Source organism: Hibiscus syriacus, unplaced genomic scaffold, assembly GCF_006381635.1.
Source record: "Hibiscus syriacus cultivar Baekdansim isolate YM2019G1 unplaced genomic scaffold, ASM638163v2 tig00110788_pilon, whole genome shotgun sequence".
Classification (NCBI taxonomy): Eukaryota; Viridiplantae; Streptophyta; class Magnoliopsida; order Malvales; family Malvaceae; genus Hibiscus; species Hibiscus syriacus.
The window spans coordinates 2,797,033-2,809,104 of record NW_024062863.1 but is presented as its reverse complement, the minus strand read 5'-3'; positions in this window follow the sequence as shown (position 1 = coordinate 2,809,104).

Below are 12,072 nucleotides of genomic sequence, written 5' to 3'. Positions count from 1 at the left end.
AAACCTAAACTAAATATTAAATATGGTTTTAAAAAATAAAATAAAATTTAAGTACCAAAATAAAATAAAAAAATAGTTTATATACTAAATATATATAGTTTACCAGTAACTAATTAAAGGATTAATATTTTCATCTTTCATTAAACTACAAATGCAACTTATGATATCTTGAGTTTATTTTCACGACACTTTAACACTTACAACATGCGTAATATAATTAGTCTTTTTTTATATTATACTTTATAATAACATTATACATTATTTATATGTACCCACAATTACGGATATTAGTCCAATAATTCTTACCTGCATTAAAAGTTATTTAAAAAAGGTCAAGTGATAAAGATTTAATATGATCTATAATTTTTTATATTTAAGAGTTATTATTAGATACATTGATAGTAGAAAAAATATTCCATAAATATACTTATTTAAGAATCATCTAGAATGTTTGAAAGTATAAACTCTCTCTCAAAAAATATAAACTTTTAACTCTAAGTCACAAATACTGAATTATAAATCTTAATATAAAAATAAAGATAAAAAACAAATTAACAATTATTTTACAAACAATTTCACGTACGTCAACAAAAGATTATAAAAGAGGATCTAAATAATCAATGATATATATTATAGAAAATTGAGTAAGCAAGTCTTAGAAGGGGGTTTGGCCATCTATTTAAATGTCAACTTTTAAGCTTTGGAAACTTGACAACATCAATTACATCGACAGGACAAGGGAAAAAGAAAAGGTTTCAACTTTTCTTATTCACGAATCGAATTAAGTTCGCGTAACTAATCAAATTGATGTTAATTAATTATAAAATAATTAAGATAATTTTATTTTAAAAACATAATTAATAACTAAATGATATTAATTGAGAAATTTATAATCTTTTATCACTCCATCAATTAGTTTAGCACGATAAAGTATCAAATCTTTTAAAATAAAATTATATATTTAAAATTTTAATATTATGAATAAAATTAATTAAATTATAAAAATTGTATTTATAATTGTCAATAATCATTTTTTAAACAATTAATTAGTATTTTAAAAAAACAATTATGACTTTTATTTGAAAAAAATGGGATTTTGAATTAATTTGAATTAAATTGAATGAGAGTCGTCATCGACTTTTAAACTAGTTAGGTCGAATATCTAAAAACGTCTTTTAAAACAATTTTAAGGAAAAATCATTTTTTAAGACAAAAATTGATATTTGTTTACCAAAAATCCAATTTAATGAGTATGGGAGTCGATTACGTGTGATGAATAATTAACACCCCCACAACACCCAAAATTGGTACTTAGTCGCTTATATATTGTCGTAAATGGTGGAAATTATAAATCGAATATAAAGTTAAAATATGATCCATTTATTAAAGTTTAATTAATTTGTTTCAAATTAGATATTAGGAAAAATCCTTTATTTCGGAAAGAAATGTCGAGATTTGCTCATCCTCCGACAGGAAAACTATTTCTTATATTTCTTGCCTAAAAATAATATTCCCTTCTCGATTTATCAAAAAACGTAAATCAAATATAAATTGAATATCCACATTTTGCATAAAATAAATTACTATATAAAAACGCATTGCATCATTTGAATAAAATGATTTAATTAGTAAAATAAATTAGATTTATTTCAAGTTCTTATTTCGTTCGAATGCCGTATTGGATCGTACTACTTCGATCAAGCAGTGCATTCCACGCTCATTCTAAAAATTGATGTTCTTGAAAATATTCGAATAGCATATTAAAATATATTTTTAAATTAAATCAAACTGTAATATACATATAAGGTTGCGCATATATGTACAGACTTGCATATATGTGTAAAGGAAAGCCATATAATCATTGGAAACTAGGACATAACAAAAGGAATTAAGAACACTTGGGAATAAAAGGATCAAAATAACATAATCAATAACTATGGGTTAAACAGTTATACAAACAATAATAAGTCTAACAATAAAAAATGTTAAACAACAAAACCTTAGAAATGCAAATTCTATGAATATTACTCGGGATTAAAATAAAAAGTGCCAAAGTTAAGTACCGAAATTTGAACTATCCTAAAATACGAAACAAAGAAACATCATGACCAAAATGACTAAAATACGAATCAATAACCTAAAACAGATATTAAACCAAAATATATTAAGATAATAGATCAGGACTGAAATGCATTAAACTAGGAACTAACAAACACAACCAGAATTTACCCAAAAATAAATGACAAACGTATGGTGGCCAAAACATAAGCACAAAATGATTCAAAGCTCAAAATCAAATATATAAATTCTATTTAAGCACTAAAAAAGGATATTACAAAATACAAAGGGCCCGAATGAGATTACCCCAAACCCCAAAAGCGCGCGCTTACCCCTTTGGAACGGTGTTGTTTCACACGTGCCATATAAGCTTGAAACCATGCCAAAATCGACCCTCAGTCTTCATTTGTTCACCTCCCTTAGTTTGAAAAGAGAGAGAGACAGAGAGCTCTTGAGCTTCAACCGAAGCAAGGAAATCCCATAATCCGTTGGGATCTTCGCCAAGTCGGTCGTCGTTGATCGACGACGACCGTCGTCTGCCGGTGTCGGGGAAGAGAGAAAAAAACTCAATTCGACTTTACTCTTCGCTGTGGTTATGAATTCAGGCTTCTTTTAACATAAAGGGGTTCCTAGAATCGTAGATCTAGGGAAATTTATTCAGTTTCTTTGACTCCGGTGACCATCGAAATGATCGGCGAATGTCGAGATAGGTAAGCCCTCTTTCTTCCTCTCGGTTTTCCCCTTTTTCGTTATTTTCCGATGGAATTTTTTTGTTCGATTTTTATCTCCCCTTTTCTTTTTCTTTTTTCAATGTTTCTCTGTGATTTTTGTTCTCTCTGTTTCTCCTCTCTCTTTCCCCGAAAAACCCTCTCCTTTATTTCTGTCTGTTATCTCTCTTTTTAATCTGATAACATGTTGGATGTCTTTTTCCCCTCGAGAGAATAGGGCATGAGTGCCCTATATTTTCGGATCGACAGCCTTGGAATTGTTAAGATTTCATGGGAATTTTGTATTTATTTTTTAATTGATTTATCCCCCATTTTCACTGTTCATGGTGATATATTGTCACTGTTGATTGAAAACAGCAACATTGAAATGTGATAGCGAAGGCGGGGAACTCCGGTGGTGACTCACGCGGGGGGGGGGGAACGAAAGGCTAGTGCTTGCATCACACGTGTCGGGCGGACAATTCAGATTTCCTTGTCGACGGCGACTGTATGATACTTAGGATTAAAAACCCTAATCTTTATTTAGGTCTGCTAACTTTGGACCGGTTCGGGTCGGACCGGGTCGGATCGACTGTAACTGGGTCCTGAATATCTGTTGTTGTGCTGATAGCTAGATATTGTTGGGCTTCGGGTTGCATCTGAGTTGGGTTGTAATTTGGGTTTCATTTGGATCCTGTAAAATGTAATGTATTGTTAAAATAATAATAATATATTAATAAGCGTAATTAAAACATAAACAAAAACGGGTGTCTATAATAATAAATTTTTGTAATATCCAAACATAGTCGTGGGCCTGATATGGAGTGGATCCAGCCTCAAATGCTGCATCCAGCAGTCCAGGTAATACACAAAACATCGAAAAGAAGAGAGAAGTAAAGATTGAGAAAACATTCTAGTGTGCTCTTGCAATTTCAAACTACAGGGAAACCCTTTCACAGTAGGTAACTACATTTTTATCATTTATATATAAAATATGGCACGATCCCGTGACTTTAGTAGTAAATGATTTTTTTCCCTTGAGGTCCTGGGTTCGAATATTGACAATGCAAGGGGTACGAGCAGTCAATGCCAAATGGTTGAGAGTTATCATATATATATATATAATACGAGTTGATTGCACCATACATCTCAAACTATGACATTTATTTTAAATTAATCCCCAAACTTTTTAACATTCCTATAACATCACCTAAATCATTCATAACTTCAAAGTTGAAACTAGAATATGTAAAAAAAAACAAATCAGAAACTAGAATATATAAAAGTTTGGGGATCAATATAAAATGAGATTATAATTTGGGGATGAATTTGATATGTTCAAAAGTTTAGGACCCTATTTGAAGTGAGGATAATAGTTTCGGGATATATGGTTCAATTAACTCATAAAATATACATGATTAAAATACATACAAAATGCTTGTTTGTTCACTCGTTTTAGAGAGATCCCATTGTTTGTGAGCCACATTTTTTTTATTATGAGGGTTTTTATGCTTTTATTTTATTTTATTTGCTGAGGCAATGGTTTGGGACAGCCTCCATTCTCCGGACAAAGGGCTCTATGGGCTTCGCTGGATTGGATTCAATATTTATTTTTTAGGGTTTAAATTTGTCAACGCTTCTTCTATTATTTTTAAATTTAAATTTTAGTTTTATATTTTATTTCATAAAATTGAATTCCAATATTATTTTTCATTTGAAAATTTTAATTTTTAAATTTATGTTTAAGTTTACTGTTAATTGTTGATCTAACAAAAATCGTGAGTGTTTTTATGTGATCACCAAAATGATGGCAAATGTATGTAAAAATCATATCAAAAGTCATGAGAAACGTGGCACAGAAGCATAGAAAAACTTGCCATAAGGACAGAGAAAAATATATCATAATAACATATATTCTTATTCAATATTGAAAAAAAACTCAAGAAAAAAAGAAAACCAAAGGACATAGTATGAAAAAAAGAAAAAAAATCAAAGACAGTTGATAATCAACATTAGAATTGGTGCTGCCATCGGTTAAACATATTTTTAAAAAAGAGAGGAGAATGACACAAAATATTAGGAAAAAAACTTAAATTAGGGATAAAAGCTTCAGAATGAGAAGTTAAACCAATTAAATTTATATGAATTACATACACAATTTTTTTTATAGAAGTCGCTAATTTTATTAAAAATAAAAAATATCCAAATTACAATTAATGTTTACAACCACAACCGTAAATTAAACATATAATAAAAATATTTTCTGGAACATAAAAAAACTAGCCACTTAAGATCACACAAGATATTACAATGACAAACTTAAAAATCTAACCAGATAAACTCAAACAAAAAGTAGATACGAACAAATATAACTGCATCAACAAACAAACCACAAAAGGGGTGAAATTATTGAAAGACCACTAACAAATCGTAAAGCAACGTGAAAATACTATCCACAAACGAAAATCACATATTTAAATCCAATTCGATAGTCTAAAGCAAGGAAGATCACCATGAAAACAAATAAGCGCTATCTTAATCAGTCGTGACAATGTCAAATGCAACTCTTAAAAAAAGATAAACAAAAACAACGACCAAATGACAAAAAACTTACCATAAAAACAGAGAAAAACATTCTATAAAGGCAAAAGAAGACGTGTCATAAAGATATAATTATTAAAAATAAAAAATAAAGAAAAAATATATACTATATGAAGTGAATGAAAAACAACGAATATCGACAGTCGATGATTAGCACCAAGGTTGAAGCCATTGTCGATTATAAATTTATAAAGATAAAGAAAAAAAGATTAATGCCAGCTAAGGAAAAAGAGAAGAAAAAAAAGTAGGGTAAACCCTAATTAAGTTACAATCTTAGCCTAGACTACCTCGTGTTAATAACACTTACTAACATTATGAATAGAACTAACTTAGCATTTTAAATAAATGATGTGGAGTTTTTTTGTTTAGAAACTTATATCGAAGTTTAAATGGCGTAACATATATATTTTCCAAGGAGACACTATCGACTCATCCTCGCTGCTCAACCTTAGCATCTCCTGGGCTAAACACTACCTCGACGCTGCTGTTTCTCCCACCGATTTCCAGCCTTATAATGCTGAGTTAAGCCGGTGGTAACCCCCAAGGCATAGCTGGATCTGTCTCAACACCGACGGTGCCGTCTCTGTGTCATCCAATCTAGGCTCTGCTGGTGGCGTCTTCCGAGATAACAGGGGTACGTTTCTCCTGGGTTATAGTCGAGGCCTGGAACGTTCCTCGGTGATTCATAAAGAATTTTGGGGTGTTTACGAGGGCCTGAATCTGGCTTGGTCCAAGGGTTTTCGCCACATCCTGTTGCAAACCGACAACACAACCGTCCTTGATCTTCTCTCCCCCGTCCTCGGAGAGTCCTTTCGCTCTGGTGCGTAACATTGCTGGTCTGTGCTCAAGATCCTAGAGTGTCGAATTTGTTGCAATCCGAAGAGAAGCAAACTTTGCTGCCGATCACCTAACCAAGCTATCGAAACCTCAAGATCACCTTCTTACTCTGTATGATGCTCCTCCGACTACACTCTTAGATATCCTGCACCGGGATATCCATGCCCCCCACATGTTCGTATGAACACTTGACTCCTCGGCCTTGGCCTCATCTCCATTTAAAAAAATAAATTATATCATTATTTAATCGTCATTTTGTTAATGATAATTTGATCCAATTCGATCTTTTAAGGTATGTCAAAGTTTTTGACTCAAATTTATCAACGAGGGTTGATTCAATTGGTAAACAACTTAATATTGTTTAAGCATGTCTCGAGTTTGAAGTTTTATGTATGCAGAAAATTTCCATTGAAATACTTATCTACTAAAACAAGATATACGACGTATGTAGATCCGGATTAATCAAACTTGAAACCAAGAAAGAAACAAAAACAAAAATTTGTAACTTAAATGTAACACCCCAATTTAGGGGCTAAATTTAAGAAATTATAAAATGGTGAATTTAATTGGTATTTGGAAGAAATTTGGGGATTAAATTGTAATATTTCAAAGTTAGCAGACCGTTTTAAGAAATTCATGAAGTTCAGTGGCTAAAATCATGATTTGACCATTTTTATTTTTGGGAAAAAATAAACCCTCGTGCGCAGCGCAGGTTCAGCAGATTGTTTTCCAGATTTTCCTCACCAACAACCCTCCTTTCAACTCCGATCTACTCGTCGTCCGACCTCCAAACGACGAGCCGAAACCACCATCGTGTTCGTTGTCAATCGAGGAACAAAACCCCTCAAACCTTTCGTCGTGAATCATTGCCGTTCGTCGTGAATTTCAGTCGGAAGTATCGTCGGTAATAACTCGGTTTTAGTTGGTTTTTCATCGATTCACGATCGGGTCATCCGTTTACGACACCTCCTGCACCATCGCATTCGTTGCATCGTTCCGAGTTTGCCGGTGTCATCCTTGGTCTCCGTCGACGGAGGCGCGTGAGGAGGTGAAGCTGTCAAAGTTTCCGAATTGTTAAAATCGAGCTCTCAGCCGTTCAAAATCGTGAACCGAGCATTGAAAGTATCTCGAAATCGCTCAAAATAATTTTTAGAAATTTTTTTCGGGATTTTATCACTATTCACCCGCAACCACTGCGCGCGTGGGGAAGAAAAAAATGATCGGTTTGACCGGTTTTGGTGCACAGTTGACCGGTTTGACCGGTCACAACCCGACCCGACCCGTTGACCCGACCCGACATGTTGACCCGACCCGTTGACCCGTTGACCCGTTGACCGTTGAACGACGTTGACCACTGTTGACCAAAACTTTGACCGGCTTTGACCGGGCATTAAACGACCTTTGACTTCGACCGAGTATACCTATCCTGACATTTTTCGACGTTCCAAATCCGATTCCGCAGTCCGTTTCTCGAAATTCGGACCCGAAGGTCTTGAAATTACCGGTCAAACCCGTTGACTTTGATTTTGACCGAAAATTCCGAATTTTCGAAAAGTCATATTTTATGCTTTCGACGTCCTGAATCCGAATCCGAAGTCCGTTTTGCCAAATTCGAACCCGGTAAGCCGTCTTTCACTGATTTATCACCCAATTCGATCCGTTTATCGTAATTATGCTCCGTTTCTGATATAATTTATGTTGATATGTATCTGAGGAATTATTGGAAGTTGAATTGAAGATCAAAGGCGTTCGAATGGAATTTTTATGGTCGATCAGTATTGCACGGAAATCGAGGTAATACTTTACTACCTCTTTATGCTTTATGGAACATGTTGATATTGGTAAATGCATGAATAAGATAATGTTGGTCACTTTTGTGGAGTTGAATAATTTATTCACTCGATATGAATGTGGTAGAAATTCTGTAATTGAATACGGATCGAATGACTAATATAAGAGATTCAGGAATTGTTAGAATTAAATTACAAGTTTGTGATAAGTGATAAAGAAATCAGCCCTGGATTTGTAACGTATATTTTATATCATCAAAGGTTAAATGTTAAAGGTACTTATATGGGAAATTATGAGAATATTTCGATTAGGTAAAATTACAAAATTACACTTATGTTGGAAAATGACAAGAATTGTCTCTGGAAGTGGATTAGTGAATCTGAAAATACATATTGATCTGATAAATTTATTGATGTGCATAAGAAATGTTAGTTTTACTTGGAAATTATGGATAATCGGTTTTTAACCTCAATAGGGATTATGCAAGATACTAGAAGTTTGTTAAGGAATTATTTCAAGATCAGAGAATGTTCGAGGAAACAACTAACCATAGGATCTTTAAACTATATTATTTTCGTTAAGAGCTAATATCGAACTTATCTGGTTAAGAAATTACGAAAATGCCCTTAAGAGGTAGAATAGTCTGAGATGACTCTGAATGAGAAAATACTTAGAGGATTCGTACTTAACTTGATTAAGTACGAATTTAATTGTTAAGATCCCGACTTAGTGCAGGAAAATTCCTGATATTCTGTTTGTAAAGTCTGAGAAGACACTTGACCTGAAAATATTCGAATAATGAGTAAATACTTGAAGAGTAATTTATCGGGGGTATTCTGCTGTCAGAATTGTTCGAAAGGACTGAAGTAAATGATAAGATTGAATTAAATAATAAGATCGGATGGAAGGAAAAGATTGAAATACCGTAGATCTATAAAATGACCAAAATACCCCTGTAATGGAAATGACCCAAGAATATCACCAAGCTCAGAAATGATTGGATATCATCGAGCTCTGAAATAAATGGAATAAAACTGAATACCAAAATTTACAAAATAACCTTATGGTCTAAACTAAGTAAATGTCTTGGATTAATTAAGAAATCCAAGTAAGCATAGGTATTGGACTACCTTTAAAGGTAATGGAAAATAATTTAAGTGAGTAGATCAACCCTAAAACTATGTCAATACCTGAATGGCATAGATATTACTGGAACATGTGTTCGTCTTCTCAAGGTTGGCTCGATGATAAATTTTAGAAGTATTCAGCTCAGCTCAGCTCTAGATTGTATTCAGTACTAAGAATTGGACGTTTGATCGACAATCAACCACGAAGACCAAATTGAATGGAATGGAAGTACAACAAGTATCTGAAATTCAGGAACGTTTGAATTACTCTGGAAAATCCTGAAGTAACTGGAATGGAGATGACTACTAAATGAAATAGGTAACCTCAATGACTGAGGATTTAGTAAGTGATTTGGATAAGTTTGGAAACTCTGATGAGTTTACGTAGTGTACAATTACAATGGGTTATGAACAAATTAATCAAGTACGTCAGCATTTCATGATATTGTGGAAGTGTGGAAATGAAATAAAGACATTGGAAGATCTATTCAACGATGATTTCGAAAATGGTCTATGGACAAGAATTGTGGTATTAAAGAGTAAATACCCTGGAAGAACAATGAATTGACCAATCGACAGACATTAGTTCTGGAAACTATTCATCTAAGAGTTGTCCGATAATTCGATCAATCGACATATAATATAAATGTCCTGAACCTTCATTTCTTCCTTATCAGCTCAAGTCACATTCTGAATAACTGATGATTCTGTCAGTTATTGAACTCTTTCAATAGTGATTCTGAATTCCGATATTCTATTGGTATACTAAAGATTCGTGTTCCCCTACTTGTTAAGGTTATCCAATATCTTTGAATACTATCTGTAAATTCTGGTGTGTTCCCTACTCACATGAATATTTTACCTGATTTTCGATTTGATTTCTGATCTGATACTTGACATGGATTCTGATCTGATATCTGACATGGATTCTGATCTGATACTTGACTTGGATTCTGATATGTTACTTGACCTGATTTATGTTTTGATTTTTGATATATCCGTTTACGGACGGACATATTTTACTTGGGGGGTAATTGTTGGAGGAAGTATACCTAGAGGCTCCTCGGCTGTGTGCTCAGGACCTTATTTACCGGTTCCTCGGCTGTGTGCTCAGGGCCTACTGGACTTGATGGTGGGTGTATGGTTCTGGGGAACCTACACAACTTGGACATGTTGGATGGGGGTATATATATATGTGTTTTAAAAAAAAAGATCTGTAAAGTTACATGATTTTTGGGAACACACTAGAAAACCTATTCTGATCTCCTGAACCTAGACATCCGAAATATTTCCATCTGAAATGAATATTACTTGTTACTACCTGGAATATCCGTAGGATCTCTGCTCAGTATAAAGATCTGTAAATGTCTGAACCAATAAGGAAATATATGTTTATCTGTATCTGCACGTTCTTCAGCATCATCTGGTAGTTCTGTATTACTGAGCTTTCCAAAGCTCACTCTATTACTCACCTTTTCAGGTTAAAAGAATTGTACCAGTGCATCTATCGACTTCAGTAAGGGAGTTCTTCCGGCGTGGTTGCAGAGTATGGTACTTGTGATTAGGGGGCATGTAATTGTATTTTGATTTATATACGAGTTTGGAAATCTGTTTTATTTTTAAATAATGATAAATGATTTTATAAGTTTACATGTTCTGATAAAAAGATTTAAATTTTCCGCTATTTTTACAGTGGGTCGCTCTGGTGGCCCTAATGTGACACCCCGGATCAGATCGGGCTACCCGTATCGGTCTGGGGGTTACATTTAGTGGTATCAGAGCTATGGTTTGAGTCAAAATTTTCAAGTTACACCGGCCGGTCGAATGTCAAAATATGTCCGGTCAATACATGCCCCTAGACTACAATCGTACCTCTCTGAGCTGGAACTCCAGAGCTGAGTCCCTATCTGTAACGAACAAACCGAAGTTTCTATCTGTTAAGGCTATACTTGTACAAAAAGGAATACCAGTAATATCAGTTTAAACGCTGTGAAGTACCTCACGATCCATGTGAGAGTTATTTATCTGAAAAATTCTGACTCGACTCCGGAAATGAAACTGGATATGCATGAGCCTATTCTCGTAACTAAGGCTGAATTGATTCCACAAGGATAAAGTTGTTTTGATTATTTACTTGGAATGAGAGAGATTTCTGATAAGAATGTATACTCAACTGGTTAAGGATTAGTGAAGGATTTGTGTTTCTATAAAAGCTACATGAAAGATATGAAAGAACTGATGGAAGTTTAATTTCTGCAATTATGTGACATGAATGAATTTCGAGGACGAAATTCTTTTAAGGAGGGGAGAATTGTAACACTCCAATTTAGGGGCTAAATTTAAGAAATTATAAAATGGTGAATTTAATTGGTATTTGGAAGAAATTTGGGGATTAAATTGTAAGATTTCAAAGTTGGCAGACCGTTTTAAGAAATGCATGAAGTTCAGTGGCTAAAGTCATGATTTGACCATTTTTATTTTTGGGAAAATATAAACCCCCCAGCGCAGCGCAGGTTCAGCAGATTGTTTTCCAGATTTTCCTCTCCAACAACCCACCTTTCAACTCTGATCTACTCGTCGTCCGACCTCCAAACGACGAGCCGAAACCACCATCGTGTTCGTTGTCAATCGAGGAACAAAACCCCTCAAACCTTTCGTCGTGAATCATCGTCGTTCGTCGTGAATTTCAGTCGGAAGTATCGTCGGTAATAACTCGGTTTTAGTTGGTTTTTCATCGATTCACGACGATCGGGTCATCCGTTTACGACACCTCCCGCACCATCGCGTTCGTTGCATCGTTCCGAGTTTGCCGGTGTCATTCTTGGTCTCCGTCGACAGCGGCGCGTGAGGAGGTGAAGTGGTCAAAGTTTCCGATTTGTTGAAATCGAGCTCTCCGCCATTCAAAATTGTGAACCGAGCATTGTAAGTATCTCGAAATCGCTCAAAATAAT